We start from the raw sequence: 16,210 nt of genomic DNA, 5'->3' as shown, positions 1-16,210 counted from the left end.
TATCTCCTAAATATGAGAGGAGAGATGATTGTTGCATTACAATTCCTGAAGATAATCAGTCATAGTCTGGGCATAAAGGTGATGATTCATCATCTTTGGGAGATATAACTCTGCCTCATAAACAATCCACTGCTTTTCAGCTTGGAGCCAAGGCGATCTTTAAACCCTTGGTGTTGCCTACAATTCTTCATCAGTATCCTTCAAAAAGCTTCAAATTTCTGCCAAGTTTCTCTAGAGAGAATGATGATGTTACAACTGAACAACATGTCTTAGAATTTGAGTACTTTCTAGACAAATTTCAAATTATTTATGAAGATGTGGTTTTGAGGTTGTTTTGTCATACATTAAAGCGGGAAGCTCAACAATGGTTCCAGTATTTGGAGGCAAGTTCAATTAGTTCATGGAAAGGTTTTCAGGATATCTTTCTTAGATGTTGGGGTGAGCAGAAGTCATATGAAAAACACCTTTTGGAATTATATACTATCCAGAGGCAGAGTAGTGAATTGGTCACTGATTTTAATAGGAGGTTTCAAAAAATTTATTTTAGCATGCCAAAAGAAATTCAACCTCCTAAAGTTGTTGCCATGGTGTATTATTTAGCAGCTCATCCTCTTGACTTGGCATTTTTTCTTAGGGAAAGGAAGCCTTGCACTATGGAGAAAATGTTTCTCTATGCACAAGAAATTGAGGATAATCTATGGGCCTGTGGGAAGCTTCCCTATCAAAATATTTCTGCAAATCTGGGAATAAATCAGCAGAAGGAGTCAAAAGGACAATCATCTGATCTAAACTTTTCTTCCTCAAATTTTACAGGTTGTAAGTCAAATTCTTATGAGTTAAACAATTTGCCTCAGCAAAATAATTTTACTTTTGTAGCAAATGATTTCCCATTTCTTGAATTAATGAATGGATCTGACATGGTGTTTCTTGAAGGAAATGTTGTGAAAATTGAAGGTGAATATTCACATTATACATAGCACTTTGCTCACAATAATGAAAATTTCTTGGTTTCTAGCAAAAATTTGTCACATCAGCAATTTGTTGAACCAGAACACATGGCACCATCTTCAAATTTTTATATTCAGATCAATTGTGCTTCTATGGAAATGTGTGAAAGATTGAACACAATTTTGTACAAGAATATTTCTGAAGCAGAAGTTCTTTCGTTTGATTATGCAAAGAAGCAGGTTGTTGTACAACCCCAAGTTCAGGAGTTAAAAAGTGAGTATAGTTGCCTTTTTCAAGAAAATATATGTCAGCAAATTGTTCAGGAGAAGGGGGCAGCTGAAACATTCTCTCATCAACTTTATGATCCAGTAGCTGACTATATGGAAACATTCTTTGGTCAGCAACAAATATATTTTCTGGGGTATGTATCAGGTTTTTTATCTAAAAATATTTTGTGGTGCATGCTAGTTTTAATTTCTCAAGCTTAGCAGTATGGAGGAATTAGGTCCAATACCCAGGTGTTGGGTTGGTGCCATTGGAAGTCCGACTTCACCTAATTGAGATCATTCATGTACATAGGTAGGAAACTGTACATAAATAAGGTTTGGTGTTCAGTTTTTATTTTGAGTTGTAGTTTGCAGTTAGTTTTTTCAGTTGGAAAATAAACATTATTGAAAACAGTTTTCAAAAAAGTCAGGCTTTAGTTTTTAGATTCCAGGGGTTTCAAAATTTTAGACTCCATGCCCAATAAAGGCCATTGATCTATTTTTCTCAGTGCTTTGCAAGAAAAATGTTGTCCCCAGTTGGAGCCAGATGTTGTAGCTTATTTTTACCTCTTGGATTTGGACTTGGAACAATGAGGTAGTGAATTTTGCCCCAAGGAGTCTTGCAAGGTTTGACAATGTATAACCATGAAGAGGGGATGTGTTTCATTTAATGCCATTCATGGAATACTTTTGCAAATGGATTTTCTTCTAAGTACAAAATGCATTATTATACTAGATGTGGCTGAGAAACATCAAATTGTCAGTGCATTGCTTTCCATGCTTCAAAGCTGCTTATGGCTGGGTAGTGTTGAACTGTGTTCCTGCCCCATGGTCAATAGTGTATATTTGAAGGTTTTAGAGAACTTACTTAAGATTGAAGAAACATGTCCTTCAGGCAGTCATGTCAGCACTATCCAAAATATGTTAATATATCTTAGCTTTGAATGTTTAGGTACTTCTATGGGGTGCAAAATAGAGGTTTTTGATTGCACAAGAACATACTTGTGTCAGAAAGCAACTGCTTTCTATTTTAATGCAATGTTGCCAATTCATCCAATGCAATATATGGAAAGCTCAAGAATAGATTTTGGTAAATAGTTATCAATGGCGGATTCATCCAACAAGTGTGAACATTCAGAAAGGTTCCTTGAACTTAATTCAAAAGCTAAATGAGTCCATATATTTTTGAGTTTTTCGCGGATCTAAACATTACTATTGAAACAACAAATATGTTTATTGATACAATTAATCATGAAATAAATTTTCTTCAAGATGAATCATATTTGAGCTCTGCCACGATGTAACCAAAGGCAAAGGGTGCTACCTGCAGGCTTCAAAGTTTGAGATCAACGCAATTGTGAATTTCGCTCACATTTTGGTGTTGTATTATTTGTTGTTTGTCGTGGAAAAGTGAGTGAAGGTATAGACTTTGTTGATCGTGCTGGGAGAGAAGTAGTGATAATAGAGATCAAAGTTACCAATAACATATTTTAAGGATCCCAATACATCAACAATGGACTCTCATCAGAATAGGTTGTGCTCATTGCTGCTGAAACCGGTTGTGGGAAAATAACTCAGGTACCACAATTTATATTGGCTCATATGTGGAACCAAGGAAAAATTCATAAAATACTATGTACACAACCTTGAAGAATATCGGTTACATTAGTTGTAGAGATAATAGTTGCAGAAAGAGGAGAAAATGTTGGAGGGACTCTTGGGTATCATATAAGATTAGAGTCAAAAGGTGGAAAGCATTCATCTTTGATGTTGTGTACATATGGTGTTCTATTGCGAAAATTGATTGGCTCAAGAAGTCAACATTCTCATATAGATGTAAGACAACAAAGCCAAAGTACAAGAAGTTCCTATGGCATTGATGTGACTCATATCATTGTGGATGAAATCCATGAACGAGATCAATATGCTGATTTTATGTTAATTATAATCAGAGATTTGTTTCCTTCTCAGCCAGATTTGTGCCTGATATTAATGAGCGCCACTCTTGATGCCAAATTGTTTTCGAAGTATTTCAATGGTTTCCCTATCATTAATGTCCCTCGGGTCACTTATCTGGTCTGTACATATTATTTGGAGGAGTGCTATTTGCGGGTCAAGAGACTAGATCATGATTGTAATATTAGTAAATTCATTTACAAGATAATTGATGCACTAGTCAATATTGTTGTTCATAATGCGATCACATTGCTCCAACATATAGGGGCTGTAACGCAAGGTGAAAAGCTTACAGAACTGGGAAAGAAGATGGGTTCCTTACCAATTCATCTCTCAACAAGCAAGATGTTACTATTTGCAATATTATTGAACTGCCTTGATCATGCTTTGACAATAGCATGTGTTGCAAGCTACAGACAGCCTTTTGTGTTTCCAATGGCATCACACAAAAAACGTGAACCTTTGCAGTGGAGATGGAGTTCATGTCATGCTATGGTGGCTATAGTGATCATTTGGCAAAGGTTACAGCATTTGATCAGGGGAGATAAGCAAAGAAAAAGGGACAGTAAGTTGCATTATGAGTTAAGAATTTTGTTTCTCATGGAACCATGGTTATGTTGGATGGTATGCGTAAGCAGTTGTGGAATGAGATTACTTAGAAGGGATTAGTCTCAGATGATTTACAGTCCTAAAGTTTGAATGCTCAGCATCCAGGTATTCTACTTGCAGTTCTATTAGCTAGTTTGTATCCAATGGTAGGAATCTTGTTACCACCTTTTCCCAGTGGTTAGAAAGCAGTAGTGTAGACTTCCAAGGGTGATAAAGCACGTATTCATCCTCATTCTGAAAATTTTAGGTTGGTACATTACAATTCAAATTCAAAGAGAAAGGAATTATTGAACGGGCCTCTACTTGTGTTTTATGAGGTAACACGCAGTGAGGCATCGATGTCCATTAAAAACTATACTCTAGTCCAGCACTATCCACTACTATTACTTGCTACAAAAACGGTGGTTTATTCGCTTGATCCTAATGAAGAAATGGATGATGGGGAGACAGAATGCAGTGTGGGTGAGGATGAGAACAACAAAGATGAATATGGCAACAAGGTACACCTTCGCAAGTCAAAAAGGAAGAAACACAAGGCAAGGGGTGCGACGTTCACATCTTCGCAAAGACTTGTCAAGAAGAGATATGTAGAAGAGACTACTGTGAAAAAATTTGTGTGAAACGAGTTGATCTGGTATGAATCATACAAGTACCAGCGCATTTAAAGGTCCAATGTTGGGTTGTGTTATATTCTTTCCACGACTAGCCCACGTAGTTAACTGGGGGTTAGAAGGGGGGGCGGAGCCCCCCCTTCGTAGCGTCAATTGCATAGCAAGGGGGCCCACAGGGGGTTTGAGGGGTGCAGGTAACCCCACTCTATGGGGTCCGGGGCAGCGCCACGGAAATTTTTGTTTTTGGACCCTATATTAGGTTGGGCGGACCTAATTATGGTTTTGTGCATGATTTTTCGCACATGGTTTTGGATGCGATGGTTTTCGGTCCATGGTATTGGATGCTTCGGCATGTATAAATATGTATTGTAACATTGAAAGGAATATAATGAAAAATCAAGCTGCTATTCCCACTTTTGGGATCCAAGGAAAAATCTCTGTGTATATGTGTTTTATGTGTTATGCTCTCGCATTGTTTATTTTCTGTGTTTTAGAATTTGTATGCAAGTAATTTTTGTACGGGGTTAAAACCTACATTTGGTATTAGAGTTGTTTTGGCTTCAAGGGGAAACCTTTGTTGTTGAGGGGTTTCGCTCGGGCCTTTGGTAGACCCTATTCAGTGGGATATCTGCGGGCTCGATTCTGGTGGTGAAAGAGGATGGCGAGCAGTGGAAAGATAGAGATCGAGAAATTTAATGGTCAGAGTTTTGAGTTATGGAAACTCAAGATGGAGGATTTGTTGGTGGATAAAGATCAGTGGATCACAGTAGATCCGGGTAATAAACCAACGGGGGTGTCCGATGAAGAATGGAAGAAGTTGGATCGGAAGGCTAAGAGCATAATATGATTGTGTGTCTCGAATTCAGTATTGCTGAATGTTTCAGGGGAAGCTACAACAAAGGCTTTGTGGGACAAGTTAGGGACTTTGTACCAATCTAAGTCTCTGGTGAATAAACTATTCCTAAGAAAAAAGTTGTATAACTTGAGGATGAAAGATGGAGACTCGGTGACAGAACATCTGAACACATTTAATACTATGGTAAGTTAGTTATTATCTGTTGATATTAAAATTTCAGATGAAGATAAGTGCATCAGTTTTTTGTGTTCTCTACCAGATTCGTGGGATAGTCTAGTTATTGCAATAGGTAGCAATGTAACTGCTTTGCAGTTTGATGAAATAGTCTCATCCTTGCTGATAGAGGAGATGAGACGGAAAAATATGGAGAGCCAGAATGGTGATGCCTTGTCTGTACAAGGACGGTCCCAGAACAGAAACAAAAATAAGTCATCGAGTGGGAGATCTAAATCTATAGGTAGATCTAAATCTCCAGGAAAGCCTGTAAAGGTGGTGTGTTGGAAATGCGGAAAGGAAGGGCACTACAAAAGGGACTGTAAATCTAAAGCTCCTGATAAAGGAAAGGGATCTGATGATGCTCCTTCTGCAGAGGCGAAAACCACCTCAGATGAAGGTGGGGATGTGTACTTGGCTTCTTCAAGTACACATGTAGATCATGAGGCATTGTTGATTGACTTAGGTGCATCCTTTCACTTCACTCCCCATAGAGAGTGGTTCTGCGAGTATGAGAAATATGATGGTGGTGATGTCTTCTTTACGGATGACAGGAAGGCTAGAATCGTTGGTCGTGGAAAATTAAAGTTGAAGTTGCAAGGTGGAAGGGTTAGAACACTTCTAGGTGTTCTGCATATTCCTGCATTAGCCAGAAATCTGATTTCTGTAAGCAAGTTGGATGATGCAGGTGTAAAAATAGTGTTCGAGAAGGATACCTGTGAGATGGTTCAAGTGGCACTAGTATTGATGCGGGGATTTCAAATTGGAACTCTGTACAAGCTGCAAGGTAGCATTGTTGTTGATGGGTGCAATAGTTCCGTGGTTCCTGAAAGTGGAGCAGAAAATCTAGTGGTCTCTGGAGAGAAGACCATGTTGTGGCATCAAAGGCTTGGACATATTGGAGAGAAGGGCCTTCGAATACTTCATGGTAAAGGTATGGTAGAGGGTATGAGTAATAGCTCTCTGGATTTTGATTTCTGTGAAAATTGTGTATATGGGAAGCAAAATCGGGTGAGTTTCCCCTCTAGTGGTAAGAGGGTGAAACAGATATTAGAGCTTGTGCACAGTGATGTGTTTGGACCTGTGAAGGTTCCATCACTGGGTAAGTCTGTGTACTATGTATCATTTATAGATGACTTCTCAAAGAATACATGGATATATTTCCTTAAGAAGAAATCTGAAGTCTTTGACAAGTTTAAAGAATTTAAGGCTCTGGTGGAAAACGAGACAGAGAAGAAGATAAAGGTGCTAAGGACAGATAACGGTGGAGAGTTTTGCAATAAGGAATTTGAAGCATTCTGTAAGAAGTGTGGTATAGCATGGCAGAAGACTACTCCATATACACCTCAGCAAAATGGAGTTGCTGAAAGAATGAACAAGACGTTGATGGAAAGGGAAAGAAGCATGTTCAATGGTGTCGGGTTAGGACAGGAATTCTGGGCAGAGGTGGTGGAGACAACATGTTACCTGGTCAATAGATCACCTTTATTAGCGTTGGAGGATAAGACTCCATAAGAGGTATGGACTGGTAAGAAACCCTTTCTTCCACATCTGAGGGTATTTGGATGTGATGCATATGTACATGTTCCAAAGGAGAAACGAACCAAGTTGGATAGTAAATATGAAAAGTGAATCATTATTGGGTGTAAGGATGGTTTAAAGGGTTATAAGCTTTGGAACCCAGTAACAAGGAAGGTTGTGTACAGCCGAGATGTGGTGTTTAGAGAAGTGAAAGATGTTATTAAACATGAATTCCAACCAAAGGAACCTGAGAAGATAGAGTTTGAGCTAAAGGAGGAAAATCAGACTCTACAGCAGAGGAGGAATCAGAAGATGAAGAGCCACAAACTCCGGGTGTGAGAAGATCAGTTCGAGAAAGAAGGCAGCCAGAAAGGTATAGTCCATCTGCTTTCTGTTCAAATTTTTCTTTATCTATTACCCATGATGATCCCAGAACTGTGAAGGAAGCAGTAGATTCAGAGGATGGAAAACTCTGGAAAGAGGCCATGGTTGATGAAATGGTATCTTTGCGCAAAAATGAGGCTTGGGATCTAGTGGAGTTGCCGGATGGAAGGAAACCCAATGGCAGCAAATGGGTGTTCAAGAAGAAGACAAATGTAGAAGGAAAGGTGGAGAAATACAAAGCTCGATTGGTAGCAAAAGGTTATTCCCAGCTGCCGGGAAATTGATTTTGGTGATATTTTCTCTCCTGTTGCCAAGGTAACTTCTATTAGATTACTTCTATATTTTGTTGCTGCTTTTGATTTTGAGGTAGAAAAGATGGATGTGAAGACAACATTTCTTCACGGGGATCTAGAAGAGGAGATCTGCATGAAGCAACCTGAAGGCTTTGTGGTGAAGGGTAAGAAATAACTGGTATGCAAGTTAAAGAAGTCTCTGTATGGGTTAAAATAGTCACCAAGGATGTGGTATCAGAAATTTGATACATTTATATGGGGACTTGGCTTCACCAAAAGTAAAGCAGATCACTGTGTGTATTTTAAATTAATTGATGACCATGTTATTTATCTGGTCTTGTATGTGGATGATATGTTGCTGGTTGGAAATGACAAAGAAATTGTCCAGGATTTGAAGGCCCATTTGTCCTCCAAATTCGACATGAAAAATCTTGGTGCTGCAAACTATATTTTGGGCATGGAAATTAAAAGAGATAGGACAAAGAGGAAGCTCTAGTTAAACCAGAGGAAGTATGTCGAGACAATATTTCAGAGGTTTAATATGCAAGATAGTAAACATGTGAAGGTTACTATTCCTATAGGTGTAAAGTTATCTGCTGAACAGTGTCCCACGACACAAGAAGAGGAAGAGGACATGTCCCGTTTTCCATATGCAAGTGCAGTCGGTAGCCTGGTGTATGCGATGGTATGTACTAGACCAGACAATTCACATGCAGTGGGAGTATTGAGTAGGTTTATGTCAAAACCAGGGAAGGAGCACTGGACAACAGTGAAGCAGGTTTCTAGGTATTTCCGTGGCACTTATGATTATGGTTTTTGCTACCAAGGAAGACCAGGATTGGACAGAGTGTTGGATATTTGTGGCTTTCTTGATGTAGACTGGGCTGGAGATCTGGATCAAAGAATATCTACAAGTGGGTATGTGTTTAACCTATTTGGAGGTGCAGTCAGTTGGATGAGTAAGAAACAAATTGTAGTGTCACTATCAACTACAGAGGCGGAATACATGGCAACCACTCATGCAAGCAAGGAAGCAATTTGGTTGCAGAGATTGTGTTCAAGTATAGGGTTAGTAGAGGGAGCCATAAAGATAGACTGTGACAGCCAAAGTGCAATTTTCTTGGCAAAGGACCCTACATATCATTCAAAGACAAAGCACATTGATGTTCAGTATCACTTTGTGAGGGATATGATAGAAGACAAAAAGGTGCTACTGGTAAAGGTGGACACTTTAAAGAATATTGCAGATGGATTGACAAAATCTGTGAGTTCTGAGAAGTTCTCTTGGTGTAGAGAAACAATGGGCATTGCAGGGCTGGATAAATGACTAAGCTCTCTTGTGGCCCCCTGTGGAAAGAAAACAACAAGTGGGAGAATGTTGGGTTGTGTTATATTCTTTCCACAACTAGTCCACGTAGTTAACTGGGGGTTATGAGGGGGGCGGAGCCCCCCCTTTGTTGCGTCGATTGCGTAGTAGGGGGGCGGGGGTCACAAGGGGTTTGAGGGGTGCAGCTAACCCCACTCTATGGGGTCTGGGGAAGTGCCTAGGGAAATTTTGTTTTTGGACCCTATATTAGGTTGGACGGACCTACCTATGGTATTGTGCATGATTTTTCGCACATGGTTTTGGACGCGATGGTTTTCGGTCCATGGTTTTGGACACGATGGCTTTCAGTCCTTGGTATTGGATGCTTTGGCATGTATAAATATGTATTGTAACATTGAAAGGAATATAATGAAAAAACAAGATGGTAGTCCCGGTTTTGGGATCCAAGGGAAAGTCTCTGTGTATATGTGTTATGCGCTCGCATTGTTTATTTTATGTGTTTTAGAATTCGTATGCATGTAATTTTTGTATGGGGTTAAAACCTACATCCAAAACCCTTAAGTTCTAAATCAATGGACTCTCGGAAAGATAAACTGCAAGAATTGTAATGAAGAGAATGCCCCTGTAGAGTGGTTTGGACTGAATCATTATTTGTGGATTGATGGCCATGATTCAATGTGGCATCACCCACCTCAATTTTATAAAACCACCAAAGGTGTCACCGTAAATGGTTTATGGTTTCAATTAGAAACTTGTGTATGACGATAGGTTGTGACCCACATGCAACTTTTCATTGTTATTCATCTTAACATCAACATGTGTTGCCTCTTCACTTCTGACACGCATGTCAATACATCTGCGACTTGAACGCACCTACTTCTGATTGCCGACACTCATTTATGCAGATATTTTGTTTTTGAGTCAAAACTCAAATCATATTATGAACTTTTATAAATGGGTGGGTTTGGTTTTAAGAGTTTAATTTTAATATTATATATATTTTAATATATATAATATTTCTTTGTAAGTTGAGCTTTCTTAAAAAGAGAAACAATTTTATAATTGTTCTAAAATTTAGTTGTATAACTGATTAGACAGTTAGGTCCAAGGGAAGGAAATAAAAATTAGAAATCAATGATTGTAAAGGGTTCGAAAGGGCACAGCCATCCATGACTAGAAATGTAAACAAAACATTCTCTCTGAAATCTGACAATGAAATTGCAGTTTGATTCCAACATTGGGAAGTTGCGGTGATTTTTTTTATCTTGAGATTCATCATTCAAATTTATGCCTTTTCCTCTATTGGGCAGTGTAAGATGTAGTTGGTGCTTTGGTTTAGTTTTTGATGAATTTACTTAATTGTACTCATTAAAATTAATCTTGAAGCGCTCCAAGTCCAGGAATTTCATTTAAATTTTCTCAGTCTTACATTATTCTTTCTACAGAGTTAAAACACATATTATTAATTTCCTATACCAAAACTCTATCCCTTCCATTTTCTGCTTTACACCTCCACCCTGCAATTCTCATAGCCTCTTTGGCCATTCTGCTTTGGAAAGCTAGGGTTTCGGAACTAGAAGCTTTTCTTGCAAGCCCTCATGGCCTACCCTTCCTTCCATCGATTTCAAATTGTTTTTAATTAATCTGAATATGTCTAGGGCATGAGTTCCCCATAGCCAGGAACTGTCTCTTGAGAGATACAACAAGTTGGAACAATATTACATGGAAAGATCTGTAGCAAACAACAAGTTTCAATATTTCCTCGCGCTCGCTAAGGAGCTCGATGTAGATGAAGACACATCCGCAAGAAGCTTCCGAGGTTTGTTGAAAAATGATATTCATCGAAAAGGTAAGCATGTGGATTGGATGAAAGTAGTGGTTGTGACACACCTTTCTGCCCACAGGCATGACCTTCCTTTTCTTGTGCAAGTTATTCAAGCTTTTATATTTTCTATTGCACATCACTTTATATATGTTTTAATTGTCCGTGTCTTTGTGAATATAGGTCGGGAAAAATTACGGTGGCATCACTAAAAATTTCATTATATGTAACCCCAACCTTCTAGCTGTTAGGTTAGGAGTAGGATTAGTTGCATCTTTTTCCCCCTTCTTTGCACTCATCTCGCACTTGTTCCCTATAGTTTGTCCCGGTATTCTTATTTTAGTTCTACATCATGTTTGTTGTAGCCATTTTCTTTCTTCTCTTCTGGTTGTGTGATGTCTTTCCATTTTTGTTGAGTTTCTCCTTTTGTTTTATCGTGCGAATAATTGTTGTGCTTGGACCTATTTTGGCTTCTTAGCATGTGTGTGGCCGAACTATGAAGAATCTTGTGACACTTCAGCATTTGGCTAGCCATTTGTTCATCTTCCTTACGTTGGTTACATATTTTGGTTGAAGAAGTTATGATGGAAAATATGATACGTCCATAAGGAGACTTTTGGTCCAACCATGAACTCACATCTAGTCCATAAACGTCATGCCTATTCTCGGTTTTTTTTTTCTTTGTTGTTCTCAAGCTTATCCAACTAGTAGAAACGAAGAAGGGGAAAATCTAAATGAGCAAACCTAAATTATAGGTATCTATATGCTTATCTAAAGGAACAACCTCTTCTGCTTTCAATAAGTCAGGATCCCTCTTCTGCCCCAAAACAAATAAGTGGGAGTGCGCAGTTCTCTTCAAATAAATAAATAAATGCGAAGAAAGAGAAATGCTTCTTGCTTAGAGAGGTGAAGCAAGCAACTCCTCCGGGGTACTGTCCAAGTTCACTGGAAGTGGAGCAATGTTTGTGTTCCTGCGTGACTCCACCAGGGTACAGTCCAGGCCTACTGGCAGTAGACCAACACCAAATATGAAAAATTATACTCTAAAAATCTTAAGCTCGCGAGCTACACTACCCTTCCCAACTCAAAACATTGTGATTATGTTGAATCTTATGTTGTGTTCCACCGATAAGGTACATAGGGGACCATGTATGGTCGTGAGGTAAGTGGAAAAGGCCAAAGTGATCTACATGATGAATCAGTACTCCCCGAAGAACCAAGGCCCTGCATGAAAGATTTAACCAAAATAGAGAAGTTGGATTCTACCAGTGTGTTGCCAAGTGTTGTAGCGACTGCAACACCCTCCAAAATTTTGGCCTACATTCGAATTTTGGAGCCTACTATGGATCCTGTGATTGATCGTTCCTTAGTCACTTATTGGTTAGTTGATGATTTCAAGCCCCCTTCTCAGATATCAAGTTGCGTTCACACTTTTATCTTTATATATAAAGTATCGTCTTCAAGCATGGAAGTTATCACTTGTCATGCAAAGGGGAGTTTTGGTTTGCATCAAGGGAAAATATTTGTGAAAATGAGTTTTTCTCATCATATAGACATGTTTTGCACTCATTTCCAAAATGTCGTCATTATCCTCACAAAATCCATTGACGAGGTCGCACTTGTCGTAAGTTGCCACAAACTTTGTTGCATTAAGCGAAATATGTTTTCATATGTTTTGGATGCTCTACGTTGTATCACCAAATATCCAGGTGTGTGGTCACAGTTAAGTTCTATCACTGTTCACATCAGTTCCACTGATCCCACACTTAGCCAAATTATCGAGGATTTCTGGAAACCTAGCCTCATCCAACCTTCCTAAACTGCGCACTTCGCATCTACAACCATCAAGATTTCTCCTTATCTATTGGAACTACGAAATGCGCAAAAATCCCAGCCTCTCTTGGCTTCCAAAACTATGCAGATGCTTCCTCCAGTTTCCTTCCCTCAGTCGAAGCTCACTACCTTCAGAAACTACGCAGTTCTGTCTCTCAAGCCTCTCAGCTGCCCAGTTCCCCTTGCCTCCTGAAATTGCATAGTTTTTCCTCCTAGGGCCCCATCCCATAGTAGCCACTTCCTACTTCAACTGCACAATTATGTCCATTAGTGAACACTGCGGCAATTTTTCCCTCAATGAGAACTATGCAGAAATTCCCCTCAGTCTGGACTAAGTCGTGCGCTGCGCATTCTCAGTGATCAAGATCGACCCTTGGCTGATTGAACTACGTAATTGTGTAGTCACTGAACCTTCTCCCCTAACCTATCACTCAGTCATGTCCTAGTTCATGAATCCAAGTGCTCTATCTTAGGCTAGGGGTTTTCAGACTAATGTCATCTCACCATGAGTGAGTTGCAGATGTAGGTACTCTCTTACACTATGGCAAGATGATGAAGAAGGAGGACACACTAGATGAAACTTAAGGAGCTGAGGAGAAAAGATAATCATCAGATAAGAAGACCAAGAAACCCTGTGGTATGATAGAAGATCAGAGATCAGGACCGCATGAAGACTCCATTTGATTCAAAACCATTTGGAGGGTAGGTACGAAAAATAAATCACATGTTTCATGAAGTTTAAATGCACCTCTTTGTGTAGCATGAAGGATAGCTTATCATTTTCATACCGTTATATCTTCAATGACATGTATGGTTGCAAAACCGAAAGTCATTCCATGTGTTTTTACTAAGTGTTCCGCTCCCTTCGCAAGATAGGCAAGATGTCGTCTTTTTGCATGTTGGTTGTCGTACTTTATGAGTAAGCTCATTCTAGTGGTTCCAAGGCCTCATCTTTGTCACTTGTGTTTATGAGTTTTCCTAACCATGTAAACATATGTCATGCTCATTCACAAAGTTTTGAGTGATGTCGCACAAGTGTCGTCACGGTCGTCATAAAGTCTATCTTAGGTGTCACACTTGTCATAGCTGGTCATGAAGCAATCACACACAAGTAAAAGTGTTGTTCATATGTCATGGGTGATAAATTTTATTGAGTCATCGAGTATTGTAAGTGTTAGGACATAGTCGAAGCTTCATCACTTCACCTATCGGTCTCACTAGTCCAGCACTTGGCCTTTTTCGAAGAAGCTCCCCGACCCTTCAACTTAGCTTCACCTAGCCTTCTTGGACTGCGCATTGCGTAGTTCTAGTCAAAAAGTTGTGAACTAACCCTTGGATCTATGCAATGCTCAATTCTTGTCCCCCAGGACTGCTACATTGTGCAATTCTTGATCTCAAGACCAGCCTTCCCTTCCAGAACTGCCCAATCTAATTAGTCAGCCTCCCATTCCAAAACTATGCAGAAGTTGCCTTCAGTGGTCCTCCCCTCATCTTAACCCACTGTCTCCCAGAACTGCGCAGAATTCAGTCAGCCTTCCTCTCCATAACTATGCGGAAATATTCCACAGTGGCCACTCCTTCAGCCAGACTCACTGTCTCTCAAAACTATGGAGAGACCATCCCTCAGCACAGCCTCGACTATGCATTGTATAGTTTCAGACCTCAAGCCTCAGCCCTAGTTACTGGGACTATGCAATGCACCATCATTGAGCCTCCCTCTTTGACCTTCAACTCAATTTCAGCTCATTATTTGAAGCTAAATGCACCATCTTAGGCTAGGATTTCAGGCTGATGTCGTCTCATCATGAGTGAATTGTAGATACAGGAACTTGGTGGGATGATGAAGAATGAGATGAAGGTGGAAGACATGCAAAGGACATTCTTGTAGCTGAGCATGCAAGCTGATCCATCAAGGCAAAGCAAAGGGACACCAACTCACAACCACAACCCAAGACTTGAGATCATTGAAGATTCTTGTCACCAAGCCATGAGGAGGTGGAAGACAAAAGTATGCTCAATAAGACATCACTCATAGCAGCAACAGTGACCTGACACTGCCACAACATCCAAGAAGTTTACATTAGCAGTGCCATGTCATGTCTTGTCATGAGTTGTCATATGCCACATCATCATTGTGGACCATGTATATTATATTCAAATGTATTGTAAAGTGGAAGTCCAAAGGACACACATGAATATGGAGAGTCATGTAAGTTAAATAGTCATAGGAATTTGAACAGTCATGAGGGTAGTCAAAGAGTCACAAAGGGAGAGCATCGCCCCTTGGTTATATATACCCCTCATTGTATGAGAAAAGGACTTTCACCTTGGCTCCTCCTACAAGGCATTAGAGAGATCATCTAGTTCTTTGAGGAGAAAGGAGTAGCTCCAATGTCCCACTATTTGGGCTAGTGATGTACATTGTAAACATGTGTCTTGGAACTTTTTCTTAATAACATATGCCTTTAAGGCCAACACGTTCTTAAAGCTTGGACTAAGAATGTTTGTAAGACTATTCTGTCGACGTTTATATTTCATGTTTTCTTTCACATGTACTAAGATGGTTGAACTTTTTCGGTTATTTTAGTTCTTATCTTATTGAGAATGTGTTGTAATGGTTGTTATCATTGTCCCATCCTTGTGGGATATTATGTGAGATACTAGACATATATTTCCTTGATGTTGGTTGTAATGACCATTGCATCCATTGTGGATTATTCTATTGGATGTTAGATGGAGCTTTCTAGTTCATGTGTGTCTCTCCCTAGGTGGTACTATTACTTCTCACTTAGAGGCTCACTTTTCACCCCACCTTTTTAGTAGAAGAACCTTGACATAGTTCCAATTGCACACTCACCAGGCACACTTCCCTTGCTTTTCGAAGACACCATTGCATCACTCTCTTGTGATGACAGCTAGAGCCAAGGCAAATATTTAAGGATTTGGCAACCGGTCCTTTATACTGGATGGGACTCCTACACCAAATGGTGTGAGGTCTGATTGGGACTTCGTATCGGGGAGATCCCCTTGGTAGACGGACTTCCAGCACTATCAACAGGTTTGACTAACACATGTTATGATGTGCTTGTGCATGATGATGAAATCCTAGATATATGAGTTGACCTAATTATTGATGGTCATGATCGCTAGGGTTTGGAACGAAGACTTAGTCGAAGTTTGATTATCTAGGATGATAGTATTTGTGAGTTATAGGGTTTTGTAATTAAACCTTAGTAGAGGTCCAAATCCCTAATATATGATGACAATATGATAACGTGAGATTTGTGTAAGATTTTTGAAACCTGAGTTTTAGTTGTGATTGATGTTTGATTGAGAAAATCTAGGGTTTGAAACAAACCATAGTGGGAGCTAGTCATGTTGTTGATTGAGTTGTGATTGGTTTTGATTATTGAAATCTCGTGTATGAAATCTAGGGTTTGTATGAAATCCTAATAGGAAGTCTAACATGTGAATTCTGAAGTTTTTAGATACTTTGTAGATCTATATTTGTTTGAAATTGTTTCTTGGGTTTTTTATATGTTGTAGTAGGGTATGTGATACCTTTGGAAGA

The 16,210-nt window shown here is 39.4% G+C and overlaps 1 pseudogene; it reads left to right on the top strand.

The window, feature by feature from the left end:
* The first annotated feature begins 1,055 nt into the window (after positions 1–1,055).
* On the top strand, positions 1,056–4,399 carry LOC149208011 (DExH-box ATP-dependent RNA helicase DExH6-like; annotated as a pseudogene).
* The last annotated feature ends 11,811 nt before the right edge of the window (positions 4,400–16,210 follow it).

The sequence above is a fragment of the Pinus tabuliformis genome, chromosome 1_2, assembly GCF_031772625.1.
Source record: "Pinus tabuliformis cultivar Carrire ecotype Pingquan chromosome 1_2, CPIR1, whole genome shotgun sequence".
Lineage (NCBI taxonomy): Eukaryota > Viridiplantae > Streptophyta > Pinopsida > Pinales > Pinaceae > Pinus > Pinus tabuliformis.
The sequence above is the reverse complement of the archived record's forward strand: the minus strand, read 5'-3'. Positions and strand labels throughout refer to the sequence as shown.